General features: G+C 38.3%; 1 protein-coding gene across 3 annotated transcripts in view; it reads right to left on the minus strand.

Moving 5' to 3' along the window:
- LOC148952812 (cGMP-specific 3',5'-cyclic phosphodiesterase-like) overlaps positions 1–15857 on the minus strand; it is a 372326-nt gene that overhangs the window by 258403 nt on the left and 98066 nt on the right. The gene's annotated exons all lie outside the window — the stretch shown is intronic.

The raw sequence follows: 15857 nt of genomic DNA on the forward strand, positions 1-15857 counted from the left end.
CAAAGGAGTGAGAAGAACAGTTTGACTTTACTCGTTTGGATATATATTTGGGTGTTGACAATGACGAGTGGAATGTTTAACCTCTTAGAAGTTGATAGTGGAGTTGATGGTAATAATACAAGAGCACCAAACATTGCGGTGGAATTCACGAAAGGATCACGGCTTTGTCTGGAATGGGATGCAGTATATGCAAGATATGTGATATCCTTGAGCAAATTTAAAATGGAGTATCAATTATGTTTCGCCGCAAAAGTTGATATAGCACATGTGAATAGATTTCAATGTGCTTTAAGTGCATTGGTGAAACATATCGAAGACAATAAACTCTATCGCTAATTGTACATGCTTAGTATTATTGTTGTTATAATTATTCAATAAAATTGTTTCGAAATCGAAAATGTTTTCTTTCTTTTCTGGTCAGGTTAGGCTAGCGAATCAGGGTCAGTCTAGAGTCAGCAGTCAGAGTGAAAGGATTGAAAAATGATTAGATTTGAGAAAGTGAGAATTAGATCAAATCTAGTGTTTATGGAAAAACATTTGATTTTGGATGATGATTTTCTCAAGTTATCTCTTAAACGCAGGATATTTTTTTGTCAGGGAACACTTGACAATATAATGAGGAGTGATTCTCCCCCATTGGACTATTGTATGAAACTTTTAAAATGTGATTCAAATGCTTATAGTCAATTTATTGATATATTAATTGAAACAAAGCAGAATCATATCGTGGATATACTTTTGAAAACATTGCCAATGGATTCAATGTAGATGGCTCCCCCGTCATTCGAAAGAGGTAACGTCACAGAGTTACTCCTCTTCCCCATTCATACACCTTGAATTTATGGAGCGAGGACGCTTAGTTTCGTTTTAGCTGTGAGAGAGTCAAGTGACATTGGAAACCAAAAAAAAAAAAAATGTTCTAAATACGCCCATTGGGCATGTACACTCTTGGCAGTTGGACTCAATGTGAGAATTGTACAATCATAAATGACTATAGTGAAAAGTGCAAATTATGTAATCGCTGTAAATTATATAGAGTATATGCAGTGCAAAATAAAGGATGTAATTCATGTCTTGAAGAGGTGTGTGACTCACCCTAGAAGGCACCTGTGCTCCAATTCTCACTATGATAAATGTGATCAGTGGGAGAATACTTACCCCGCTATGATTGGAAAGAATCCCAAACGTGATTTTAGTTTATTTCTACGAGATTGGTATCGTCGTAGATTTAAATTATTCTAGGATGAGGAATCCGGTTTATGATTCAACTGTTGGGCTAACAAGACAATTTTGTTTCTACGTCATCGTTTTGAAGACACTGCCTACTATAACTATAAACCAAGTGATTTTTATTTGGCAGTTACCGAATGTGATTCACCACTTGAAAAAACTGTATGTGAAATTGCTTCAAATAGACAGATTGAAACTCGTGAATTTCATAATATGAATGCAAATAGTATCATTGACTATACAAAAAGATATGACAAGAGTGAAGTTACATTGTACTGTAGAAAATGTGACCCTGAATTTTGCAGTCAATCAAGATCAATATACAGTGAATCCAAATGATTTACCGGCATTAGTGATTCACGACAGTTGCCTATACATCGAAGAAGAAATCTAAAGTGAACATTTAAAGACATTGTTGTATATACATGCATGTTATTAATAAACAAATTCACAAACATTTTTTAAGCACTTTACTCTTAGGGCACTGAAATCAATACTGTATAGGTCTGAGAGGATATTTTCCACTAGAAAGTCATTCAGACGAGGAGTGTCACTATAAATGTGGAGAAACTGCTTGTAAGTATAGCCGCGAAATCGGAACACAAAATCTATTAGTGCATGGAAGCCACAGCTTTTAGTCGTTAGATCCTGAACCCTCTTCCGATTTTGAATAATAGTTTTCCCACTGCTCTCAATATAGTTGCTGATGTGAGGCGTATAGAATGTATAGGGTAGACCAAGAGGATCAAAAAATTCAATCGTCTTCATTGTTTGAAAGATGCACAGCCAATGACCCGTCAGCACAGTCGACTGACTGCTATTAACAATAATTAAGGTATTGTTGACACTTTGAATTTTTCCAAGAAAGTCCGAGGGCAGACAATAGGATTTGTACTGGGACATGTAGGGGTCCATATTAAATACATTGATTATTTGACTGGTGTTCATGGCGCTAAGTCTAGTAGAACACTGCCTTCGGGAGTGATTTCCCAATAGGTTTCATATTGATTTAGTGAGATTAGTGCAATACTCTCAGCCAATGGATCGGCAAATGTATACTCTAAACGGACACTCCCCGTACGTACTATACTCATATCCTGTGTGCCAGACAAATCCAATACAATGATACCGTGTGTTTTAGCAAACATATCTTCGGTTATACCATTTTCAAATAGTTGCAAATCATGATCTAGGGTTTGCATGGTCAACTCATACAATGTTCTATAGGATTTATCAAAAGATAGATTGTAGAGTGGGATGCCATTTACTTTGCACACAAGAGATGAACGTCCAAACATCTCGAATTTATGTGTGCATTCAGTCCATGATCCTATTGCACTGGCGCTTTTTACAAATTCCAAAGCAAGTTTTGACGGAATTTAACAATTGATAAAGGATGAATCGGTGAAGGTGCGTGAGCCCATTGCAATATGACGTTGATTGGTGATTGTATGAGGAACAAGTAGTTTAATATTATTTCCATTGGCTCTCAGTTTTTCCACTGCCAGAACAACAGTACTCATGACCTGTTGTTTGCGTTCATGAAGTATTGCCGAGGTGAGGGAGAGACTCACATCAGGATTGACAGCAAGTTCTTTTCTCAATATGAAATTGGAGGGTTCAAGCGTCAGTTTTATATCCACTTTAGCATTGGGTGGCAGCCATTGGGGTATATGAAATATTTCATGATATACGTTTCCAACTAGATGTAATTCACTAGTTGTAGCATTTTTAAGTACATCTGTACATTCAATATTAGCCCTATATTCATATCCATTGGAAGTGCCTCTCCATTCCATGTATGACTTGGGTGTCATCAACATGAATTGCATATAGCTAGTATAATTTGAGAGATTGTTGCTTGTGCTCACAAGCATGCCATTAATTTAGAAGCTGATTTGTAGAAATAGATTATGTAGTATACAATTTTCATATGGTATTGAATCGCCCCGAATTGGCATTGTATTATCGGATTTCCGGACTTTCATTTGTAAATCTATAAATGTTGAATACATGTCCATAAAGTAGTCTTCTTTGGACTAAATTTGAAAGTGGATATTATCGGAGAGGTGTTGTTGTGGATAATATTGTTCATAGTATCCATGCTTGACACTCACATCAACGTATTCTGCATTGAATAGATTCAATGAGGCGGTGATTGAAGGTTAAGAATCCTTATGCGGTAGGTAGGACATTTTAGGAGAATAAATCTAGTTTCGATCTAACAATTTTCTTCCTGGGGCTTCTTCTTCTGTTTACAGCATGTGTCGGCCTTTTCCTTCTTTTCTTTGACAAGAGGGATGATGTCTTTCGTTTCCGACCTGAGTGGAGACTGATGAGTTTTGCATTGTTTCTTGACCTTTTTAAGCCTTTACCATTTTGTTTTAATCTCTCGCCAAGGGTTCGCACCCTGGACCTAAGATTTTCCTAAGCACTTTTTTAAAATCCTTGCCAGAGCCCCAATCGTAAAGTGTAGAGGATGCAAAATCTGTCGCAGCCGGTACAAGATATTTTCTAGCCAGTGGTAGTGAAGAGCGAAACAGCTTAGCAAACCAACTGCCAAAACCGTAGCCAGACATTGACGAGAGACCTTTGTAATAGTCCATTCCATTGCCCTGTTGTCTTGGGCCAAGAGTATTAACATAGCAGTCAATATCAGGACAAGTGAATACCACTTTTTTATTAGACATCTTGCTTTTAAACGATGGGACGAAAATGGCATGTAATTACAGCCAAACCTTTTGAAATTGCTATGGGATTAACTGACAGAGTTCCAAATAGGAAGTGTTTACGGGAATATACTGAAGATGCTTTATATTGTAGTGGTGAATATGTTCTTGATTGGTTTTTCGTTCAAGAACACGTAGGAGGGGGACATTTGAATTGCCAACACGAGATGTTTCCACAAACGATGCGTAGAGAAATATAAAAGCGTCTTTGGAGAAGGCAGGTGGGTAGTCAGCAAAAATTAAATTAGTGTTTCCGGTACTTTTACCATTGATTATATTGAGCTTAAAGCCAAGAAGATCCTTTAGGTTATCAATGAGAATAATGTTTTCACTGGCAATAGGTGAACTAATGTAGATCTTGCCCTCCTCCTTCGAATAGTTGAAATGAAAAGCTCCCTTTCTACGAGCAGAAATTCTTTTATTAATAGAACGACATAAATCATTTATACAAGTGAGTTCCTCGTAGGGTAATTCAATATATGGATAATCCATCCAATTGATTTTTTGAATTTGTTCTTGATCACTTGAGGATGGTGGTGGTGGCCAATCATAGGGTCTAATTTTTATTTCATATTTACGATCCTTTCTCAGGATGTCATAAGTATTTTTGAGAATACAGTCGACAAGAGCCACTTCATACTTTCCATTGTCGTCGAATTTGATGGTGGGGGAGAGTTTCGTCCAAAAATAACTTGTTCTATGCAAGTCATTTAAGAGAGGATCGGAAACATTGGACATGAAAGTCACATAGAAATCATTGGGCATTGTCAATGTCTTCAGCACTGACCCAAGAATCAAAATCTGAGTTGTATCCTAGCCAGCGAACAAGCAACTGTCTCTTGCCCCTACGAGTACGACTCTTTAATATCTTTTCAATTTGATATATTTCGCTGGTGTTTTTAACTTTTTGCAGTTCATATTCATAAAAACTACCAAGAATCTCATCATCATCTTTGGTGTCTCGCAGTCGATAAGTCGTGGGCTCGGTTTCCAGGATTTTGGACACTTTGAAAAGTTCGGTGCTCCATAAATAATTCCCCTTTTCAAAAATATTGGTGGTTCTATTAATTCGAACAGTATCACCAACATTGAATTTCTTCTTCACATTTTTTTTTTCTTTTCCGCCACTAGAGTATTGCTTTAGAAAAGCATCAAATATATTTTCATTGCAATGAACATCTCGAGGGCTCGAGTTGGACAGATATCGATGGAGTCGATGGTTGTATAACCGCATGATTTTATCTAAATTATGAATAAAAGCTGGTGTATTTTTCAGGGTACAATATCTTGAAATTAATAGACGAATCGTTCTTATTAATCGTTCAGCCAATGCAGCCTTTATCGGGCTGTGACTATGATAAAGTGTTGTATTATATTTCAAAAGAACCTTTTGCACATGGGGATTAACAAATTCACTGCCACGATCCGATTGAATTTTTTTATACGAATCCTGTTCTATAATACTTTCAATGGCCCGAAAAACTTCAACACCACTCTTTGATCGCAGTGGAATGGCATAGGCATAGCGACTAAAGACACTGATTGCCACCAGAATATATTTGTAGGGTGCATTGTGACGTTGTTGAACTGCGTCTAAAGTTAAAAGATCCGTTTGCATTATATGCAGAGGGAAAAAGGCTTTAGTTTGTCGATATTGTTTACTGCGAAGCCTGTGATTCCAATGCAGTGTGTAACTCGGCTCATTCTCTAGATACTATTTTGCATTTTTCAATGTGGTGGTGCCGGAGACAGCTTTAGAAAGCGTTTTGGGAGAACTTAAACTTCCCGCTTCAGCAATATTTTCATAGACCCCTTTCAGAACTTCATCCATTTTGTTCTCAAGCACGTGGTGTAATGTCCACTTCTCTTTTGCGAACTAAAGGGTTAATTAATTCGTTTTCGATTTTGTCTAAAAACCAGAGGGGCTTTAAAATAACTTGTACTGATAGTATTTCCAAGTACTTAATCTTGTTCTTCTTTTATAAATGATGGTGTTAGTGTTGGAGGAGGACTATATTATCTTAGTTTCTTTAGAATTAGCTTATTGCCAATAAAACTTTTGGGGAAGTTTGATACACTTAGAAAGGTGTATAGATTATTGTCAAAGGATAAAAGTCCATTACGATTCGACACCATGTCACAAATTAAATCAATTAGATTATAACATTTTCCTTGAATTATAATTTCTTTCCCTGTGCTATCGATTTGAACTTGATGTTCATCACCAGTTTCCAACATGAGATAAGATAATACTATTTTACTTTGTTCTCGATAGGTCACTGGCAATAGGTTTCCTATTTTCGATACAATTGAATTCAAGTCCTTCTCCTTTGATTGCGCTGCTGCAGAATCTTGAGGAGTTGTTTCCTGTTTAGAGGGATCAGTGGTGGCGGCGGTGACGGTGGGTCTCTCACGATAAGGTTTATGTTTGTCCACACGCCGCAATGCATCTTGAAGTAAAAGCAATTTTTTATCATCGGCAATATTCTCATCATTAATGAATTTGCTTAGATTGTCTTCAAAATGTTCGACGCGCGAGAGGACAAGTTCAAATGGTGTCAATTTATAGGGTTTAGCCATTCTCTAGAGATACTGTTTACAAGTCCTGCAATTATTGGCAGTAAAAGTGTGAAAAAGCTACCGCCCGCTTGAAGGATACGTTTTCTTTTAAAAAACTTTCCCTTGTTTTGACAAGCCAAGGTGCGTACAGTGGAACGATGTTGCTTTGTCTGTTGTATAACACCTTCTGGCAGTTCAACATTGCCCTCAGTTAAATTTAAACTAAGTTCAGATATTAGATTAATGAAATCATTGTCAACACCATGTTTGAGTATGGCCTTCCTAAGCTAGGTTTTCGAAGTGCTTAAAACGGAAAATAAATGGCGTTGTTCGTGTAGTTTCTTCAGTGTCATAATGGCAACTAATAGCTTTTTCTACTGTTCACCGGTAGATATACTGTAATTTAATTGTTGAAAATGTCGGTGACTACACGTAGATCCTCGGGCGTGCTCTGATTAAGATCTAGCAAAATGTAACCATAGGGCTTGCTAGTCACCTGAGTGTACGCTGACAACAGAAAGTTTGGGGTGCCAGGGTATATATGTTTATTGATAGTTTTTAACGAGCTAGAATCACGAACAACTTGATAGATAATATAGACAGATCAATTCAATGCAAGGGTTCATATACATTTATTCTGATGAAGCAGGTTGTGCGGAACTAGGGCTATGGAAATGTATTAATGGTGGGAGCGAACGGTGAACAGTTGTAACATTTCCTGTGAAAACTGTTCAATGGATTCAGCCAAATCATCAATAATCAGCCACGAGTTCGATTCAATACTATTGAAAACATCAAGTCCCCGTATGAATTGTATTGGTATGGTTGTGGCAATAGCTTTTATTTGATCATAGGACTCCTGCCAAATACTATAGCAGTATTAGATTTTTTTCGGTTTTTACAAAAACATTTTATCGCAATTCTGAATTATTTTAGTTAAAAGTGTTGTTTTCCCCGACATTGACGGCCCACGCAGAAACGATCTGAAGGGTGTTTTAAATTGATACATGCTGCTGCTGCTGCTGCTGACAACAGTAGGACTATAACTAACTGTAAATCATGCGTGTTCAATGAAGAAGTAGTAATAATTTTCCCATAGATCTATCTAGTACTGGTTAACAACAACAAAAAAACAATATTTCATGGCAGCATTTATTTCGGCAATATCAAAGCAAATATTTGTTCAACGTGAACTGCAATGATATGAAAAACACTTGTTCAACAAGAAAAACAACAATATTTCATGTCAGCATTTATTTCGGCACTGTATGAAAGCTTTACTTGTTCAACGTGAACTGCAACGATATGAATAACACTTTATATTCAACAAGAACAGTTGACTATATTTCATGGCAGTATTTATTTCAACACTGCATGAAAACTCTATTTGTTCAACATGAACTGCAATGATAAAAATGACACTTATTGTCTTTAAAAACACTTTTTGTCCATGAAGAGCAACACTTATTGTCAACTTAAAAACACTTTGTCCATCAACAACAACACTTTATTTACATTAGTAGCAAACACACACTTTTCTGTACAAAACATGAGCACTTGAAAACAACACTGGAAAAAAAACACTTGGAACATGAACTAGCACAGTTGAACATTCCAGTGAATTTAAAAGGTGGGGCCCCCCCCAGGGCCGCGGAGCCGAAGGCCGGCCGGCCGCGGGCGGGACCCTCCACCCACCCCACCCCCCTGGGCGGCCGCGGGCGGCCCCCCCCGGTAGTGGCGAGGGTGAAAAAACTGTACAATAGTTGTCGTCACTGCTACAGGTTAGGTTGGGATTGGGTTAGTTGAGGTTAGTTAATTTATGAACGGGTTGGGTTAGTTAATTTATGAAAGGTTGGTGATGGTGATTAGTGGTTGGGTTAGTTCAAGTTAGGTTAATTTATCCAGACCAAGTTGATTGCGATAGTCTATGCATTCAACTCGGTCTGAAATACGGTAGTGGCCATGAGGCAGGACACTTACACTATTCTCGAGCACATAGACTTTGTCGGATATACATGACATTGCATTCTTTTCCACTCTCACAGAATAATTTCTATACTGTAGAGAGTGAATTGCAAGCACTTGTGCTCTCGGCACTAGGCTACTTTCTACACAGTCTCTGCACACGCTCATGTTGAAATTGCTCTTTACAAAGTGTGTAGGCACCCCTTTACACGCCTTCTTTTCATCCCCACTATGAGTTTCAACGCAATAAACTTTGGGGGCCCGGGAACACCCCCCTGGATATCAAATCACTCCCCGTCTGTGATTTTAACATTAATAGTTGGTTGGGGGCTTGACGTTTCACCAACTTGGCGTAGAGGGATGGGTTCCAGTTGGTGAAATTCATCCGTGAGCTGATGTGTTCCCCCATTTCTAAATCACCCAATAAATCTTCAGTCCCATTTACCTTTAACAGCAGAGAATCTGTATCCTCATAGTAAACTTGAACCTCCCCCTCCCGCGGCCATTGCACCTTGCACACATTGTAAAAGAACGACAAAATGAGCTTTTTGGAAATTTCCAGTACTGAACTACTGCCTGCTATATACTTGTTCAGTACCACATTTTGCTTCCGCCTGTGTAGAAGAACTATGCCGGCCTCTTTGCTCGTGACCGATGTAAAATTGGGATTGGTAATAATTTGTACACTCTCGAGAGGGTCAGTCACGACGTCACAGCGGGATCTATTACGAACGCTTTCACACATTTTGCCAAACGCTGAATTTAGGATGAGCTTGTACAATTCCTTCTCCACCTTTGAATTTGCCCTGGAACGTTTATCGACAAAAGTGTCGATAAACGTTTTCAAATAGGGTCACTGATTGAACTTTAGGACCCTATGTATTTTGGTGATTTTGAAACCATTGTTCACCATCCAGTGTAAAAGCACATGTTGAACAACGACATTCTCCTTAGGGTCCAAATCAGCAATCAGTTTTTGTTTAGAGGGAGTCCAGTGCATCCCCATATCCTCAACCAATGATCGATTGTAGGGGCTCAGAGAGTCCCTGCTCACGGGCCGATTGATACAGGGAAAGACAAAATCTTTGACTGAATCGTGAAGCGCCAGTAGAATGTGACCATCAATTTCAAAGAACCATTCTTGTGGCCCATTGTCCTCGACGGTGGTAATGTCGGGGAACTCACAAGGATTCTCAAGCCATCGATAGTTCCCACACGGCAAAGAGTAGTGAGACATTGCCGAGGGGTACAATGAGTTCATGTCCAAGAACACTGCATTTGACTTTACACCGGTGCTTTGTCCGCTCGGATAGGTTGATAAGACGAGTTCTCCATGAAAAACATACCCTCCCCACAATGAACGCTCTACAAAAATGTGTTGATCTACGTCGATGATTAGGCCTATTTCCTCCCTGCTAATTTTTAAAATCAAATCCATCACTAGATGGGGTGTGGAAAAATAGTAGCCTATATCTAACCCGAACTCTGAATAGATTTGGTCTGTGTTCTTACAGACTATATCCAACAGAGTTAGAACGTCACTGGCCAAGTACAGTCTACAATAATCTCACCCATTTTTACAATCCCCCTTACTCCACACCTTCTTGGCAAACTCATAATCCTCGGCTCTGCATTAACTGTTGGTCAGTGAATTGTAAAAAGCTTCAATTGGAGGTAGTTTCACCTCGCTTAAGCGAGCGCCAGAAAAGTAATAATCGTATGCGTATACACCTTTGCAGGTCATCAGATCATACATTTCACCTTCTGGAAAGTGCTGTTTAAGCAATGGAAAGCTATCAAAATTGTCGCTTTTCTGCACTTAAATCAATTGACTCAATGCCTTGGGAAAAAAAATAAAGGAATCTAAAAACCTGATTTTATTCCAACACGTATGCCCATTATCCACTGCCTGCAATTTCAGCTCGAGAAGCAACAACTTCTCGGCCAATTTGGGAATAATGTTATAGGTAAATGAACTGTTTACCCATGGACTGTCTACTCCCCCTCCCTCCCTGTGCATACGTGCCAGTGCCGGTAAAATAAATTTTAAGTCATAATTTGAGTTGTGGATAAAAACAGGGATAAAAAACTGTTGGCTAACATTTAAATTATACGATTGATGCACAACCCCTCTAAAATTACTACCCCCAGACGATATTTCCTGCCACAAGTGATTATGATCTCTGACTTTCCCCCTCCCCCCGCTTTTGCCTTTAGTCCCCTTATCCCCCGCCTCTACAAACTCTCCCTTACAAACCCAACATATTTTTTGATTTATAATCGCGAGACGATCCTCTGCAGACAACACCAATGGATAATGCGTATTTCTCAAACGAGAAATAGCGCAATTAGCCGTGCCAGTTAGTTTAGTCAGTGCTTTGACCATACACTCGTTCTCATCCAATGTCTCAACTATTTCTAACAACTGCATGATGTTAGAACTGTCTCTTTGCGCGTGAACATAGGATACTGCAATAGCTTGGTGTTCTTTGACTCGGTTTGGAAATTGGGGATCGTTCACCTCCACCAGCTTAGCTTCACAGTCTAAAGATATTTTTTTGCACTGGAGAAGGGTGTTCTGGAAATTTTTGAAGCGTAAAATAGCCCTTTCCCCAGAAACCGTTTTAACTGTCTGGTAGCCATGTCGACTACAATGCCTCTTGTGATTTTGCAACTTTAATTCAGTCCGAAATCTAGAGAGGCATGTTGGGCAGTAGAAACGTGTCCCCTTATTCTTACCCTCCCCCAGAACTCTACTAATGTCTGTAATAGGATTAAAATGGCCAATTGCATTCGATTCACTAGGTGGTGTGTATAACAACCAAACCCAGTGTCTCACTAAATCAATTGATGGGCCCCTTACAGGGAAAACCATCCCTTTCTTTTTTAAACGAACCCCATCTTCAATTTCAGTTTCATACTGAGCCACAGTAACGCCGATATTTAAGTAGACATTAGCCCTTTCAAAAATATCAATGCATCGTAGCGCTACTGGGTATTTTCCTTCTAAACATAAGAAATCTACAATGGGGAAATTGGACCCGTCCTTCCCATGTACAGCCCAATCGTCTAAATTCGTCTTGGTAGCGTCACGTGCTAGAGGCTCGAATGCTGATATGAGGAAAGCATACCTGAAACATTTTTGATCTGTTTCAAAACAAATCCGCTGGACACCTTGACAACCTTCTAGATCTGAATTATATTTTAAAACTGTACCCGTGTCTCTATGCCCCCCTCTTAAAATAAAATCTTTCTTAAATTTACAAATATTTACACTTAAATTTTCAATAAATAAAACTATAGACCCGCTCCCATTTTCGTTATAGTTCTCAAGATGCGCAATAATTTGACCTACCCAGTCCATGAAAGCACCCTCAAAGTTTTCTAAATTTGGATAAACTACGCGCATCTCGGAATGTATATAATGAAAATAAACTTCACTTTTCCCCTCATTTAAATAAAAAACCTTTAAAACAATAGAAACCTTAATTGAATCCCTCCCCCCTCCCCACAATTGAATTTGGTTCTCAAGCAGTGCACGAATTTTATCTACATAGGCATGCACAATTTCTACAGGGTAAAACACAAATTTTCCCCCCATTAGTGAATTAAAAGGATCCCCAAACGTCGCAGTGTAAACAACTATTGCATTTAAAATTGTATTTGACAATTGAAAATCGGGAAAAGTTGTACCCCCCGCCCCCGCTTGTATATCATACCCTCCCCCAAGGTTGTAGATCATATCTTGGGTATGCAACACTTAAGGTGTTTTTAGTAGACATGGTATGGTATAGTTGGCTGGAGGAGGAGGAGGGTTCGGATGTAATTTGTGTTAGATATTCTCTCGACTTGTGAGGGTATTTGGGCTCAAGTCCCCCTATTCGGCTGCGCGCTAATCTTAATTAAAAAGAGAATCGTGTATAAACTCATAAATAGTTAACAGTACTTCCAGTACAGAGTCACTCCATTGTGAATTGCTATTTAAGTCCAACGATGCGTTCTATCCTTCACCAGCTGATTAGGAAGATGGTGAATAATGGACCAATGATCGTCCAACCTATAAATGAAAAATATCTTATTTTCAAAGTGTTCAAATCCTCCCTACTGTTTTTAAAATTTGGATTATTATTTAAAGTCATCACTTAGTAATGGCATTTGGTTAATTCAACTGAAATCAGTCAATTTCTAACTTAAGATATTTACAATCTATAATATTACTTTACATAGAAGACGGCAATGTTTTCAAAAAAGAGATAGTCAAATATTTAAACAACTAAAACTATAATAATTAAGTGAAATTTATTTTTTCCGTGGCGCTTTTCGTGCCCGCAGCGCATCCCGCGGCGCATCTCGGGCCCGCAGCGCATCCCGCGGTGCTTCCCGCAGCGCATCCCGCGGTGCTTCTTGGGCCCGCAGCGCTTCCCGCAGCGCTTGCCGGCCCCCCCCCCCTTTACATAATGCCCGTCAAAAGTTGAAATATTCGCTTAGACTGCATAAGTCGCTATTTTTCTCTAATTCCACACAGATTCAGTGAACTCATGAGTTTAATTATGGTAACCTATCGCGCGCGAGTGTTCTGATTTCCAAGATTGAACTTCAGACGAGAAAAATGCCGGGAACCGTTAGCTTGGTTTCCCCTCGCTAAAATCGATGCAATGGTTTGTAAGCTATTTTCAGTGCAAATTAGAACGCCAATATGTGCAATAGATAAAAGGAATAATCTCTCTCTTAAAACTATGTGAAGAATAGCATTCACAGAGTTTCAAAGGTACCTAAAAATATTCGCTTATGAAATAGCGGCGAAGAGATAGGGGGAATGCATAGAAAATAGTAAAGATTGGAAAAAAATAGCATTTTAAGTTTCAAAGGCGGTGATTATTAATTGACTAGAAAATTACCTAAAAATATTCGCTTATGAGATATCGAAGCAATAGCAACAGAGAAAATAGCAAAGATTAGAAAAAGGGGAGTGGTTTATTTGCAAAAAAAATTACATTAGATATCTCCGTGGGAGGGGGGAGAAAACAATTTTTAGGGTGCGAGGGGTTAATATTTTAATATCTCGCTGAGATAAGTTTATATTGGGTTGAAAAATAGTGAAAAGAAAAAACATTGGAAGAAATAGATATATATATTTATATAATATAGGTAGGAAAAAAATGCTCACATTTCCAAATCCTGGCTGCACTTGGCTGCCGGATGGTCCAGGTAGTGCGTGCTGGAGGGCGGACGGGGCGGCAGCGCTATGTTCTTGCGCAGCTGTGCCAGCAATGTCATGGGCTTGCATAGATGAGCCAGCGAGGTTCACCATCCTTATGGCCCATTCTCTTTTTGGTTTATGCCCAGACTGTATGGGGGCTGTCACTGATGGGGCTGCCTCACCCTCTCTTGCTCTCTTACTGGGTGGCGGTGACGGGCATTCTTCATAATTGGCCTTAAAAAAGAGAAAAAATTTAATATCGAAATAATTTCCCCCTTTTTGCAGAAAGAAAGTTAGTATCCTCATCCACATAATTTTGTCTAGCAAAGCATTTATCACTAAGAAAGGCCCCCTACGCCAGCATTTTCAGTAAAGCAAAAAGTAAAAATATACTAAACTCAGAAATCAAATGCTATTTTAATTAAGTAAAAAAGGCTTATTCATAGACATCCCAACCTAACCTTACTTTTCATGCAAATCTTTGTTTTCATTTTACAATATTGGCGATAGAATTGAGGCATGTCCCCCCCCCCCCCCCCTTTCATCAATGTCCTAAATATATTGTTAGTAATTATTTTTGGAAATAATCCCGTTTCACCGGTTCTCCAGCAAATACAGGTTACGAATCCACAAGCTTAATAAACAGCAATCTCTTTTTGCTTAAAACCGTTTTAATTTGATAAAGAGGGAAACAAATCCTTTTTATCATTGAAACCTTTTGTTTAAGTCGCTAACTTAAAGGATTAACAAGCAGGAAGTGCAATTGTGGGGTGTCAGCTGTTTAAATCATTGCATAAAAATGTTTATCAGTCAAGTAAACGACGGTGGTGGCTTAAATGGAAACGGTTTATTAATAGCTATGGGATAGACAAAAGTTGATTGTCACTTTTTGATAGGCTTACAGAAAGAATAAATTTATTGAAAAAAGATAAATATTTCTATTGGCAAGAATTGTACCTGTAAAAACAGTGGGGGGGGGGGGTTGAGGGGGTTTAGGTAATAAAAGAACATATTTTATGTTTCCTAGTGAGTATAAAGATTATATGGTGGTTAGGTTTGTGGGGGAGGGGGTACTTACCTAAATATACTAGAGGGTGACCAAGGAAAATAATTTATTTTGAAAATAAAAAATGTACTAAATCAGAACTTACATTGCTAATTGTGGCATTCAAGGCTTCTAATTCATCAATATTATCCATTGTTGTTTGAACTGTGTCAAAATACTTTCTGATAATTTAATCACATTGCATGCCCGTTATATACGAAATCTCAAGGGCGAATTCTTATGCAACTGGGGGAAAACCATATGTAAGCAAGTCTCATATTGGCTGAGAAAGGATATGTATCCGACTCGCTGATTGGCTGAGAAGGAAACACGTGATCTAACTGTTTCCCGTTATCGGATCAATAAAATTCCCAATCGATTACGCAGTCAATTTTTTGGAAATCCACGTCCCCTTCGATTACGCAATCACGTTCTCGGAAATCCACTTCCTCTTCGATTACACAATCAAGTTCTTGGAAATTCACTTCCCCTTCGATTACGCAATCAAGTTCTCGGAAATCCACTTCCCCTTCTATTACGCAATGAAGTTCTCGGAAATTCACTTCCCCCTCCAGTCCTAGATCAATAACATTGTTCCCGTTAGATTTCAATGCGCATGTGCAACCTTCGTCCCAGAGTTATTACACATAGAAACATCAAATAAATCGACCTTGGAAAAAGAGGTCATTGACCGATTACGCAATCTTTCTCCCTAGGGACTCTATGCCCATATTAGGAGCCCCGTTCGGACCTTTAGGGTCATTTCTACTCCCGCCGTCGCCGGTCTTTCCTCATCGGCGCGGCGCCGGGGTCTATATATATATATATATATATATATATATATATATATATATATATATCTCTCTTTATGCCTCACGCTCTCTTCCTCTCTCTATATCCCCTTCTCAGCTAAATTAATTTAGTCGATGTGTAAAAAAAAAGAAGGAAAAGAAATCTATTCTCTGGCTTTCCTTTTATGCATATATATATATATATATATATATATATATATATATATATATATATATATATATATATATATATATATATATATATATATATATATATATATATATATATATATATATATATATATATATATATATATATATATATATATATATATATA

Source organism: Artemia sp. Qi Xiang Cuo, chromosome 4 (assembly GCF_049724085.1).
Source record: "Artemia sp. Qi Xiang Cuo chromosome 4, ASM4972408v1, whole genome shotgun sequence".
Lineage (NCBI taxonomy): Eukaryota > Metazoa > Arthropoda > Branchiopoda > Anostraca > Artemiidae > Artemia > Artemia sp. Qi Xiang Cuo.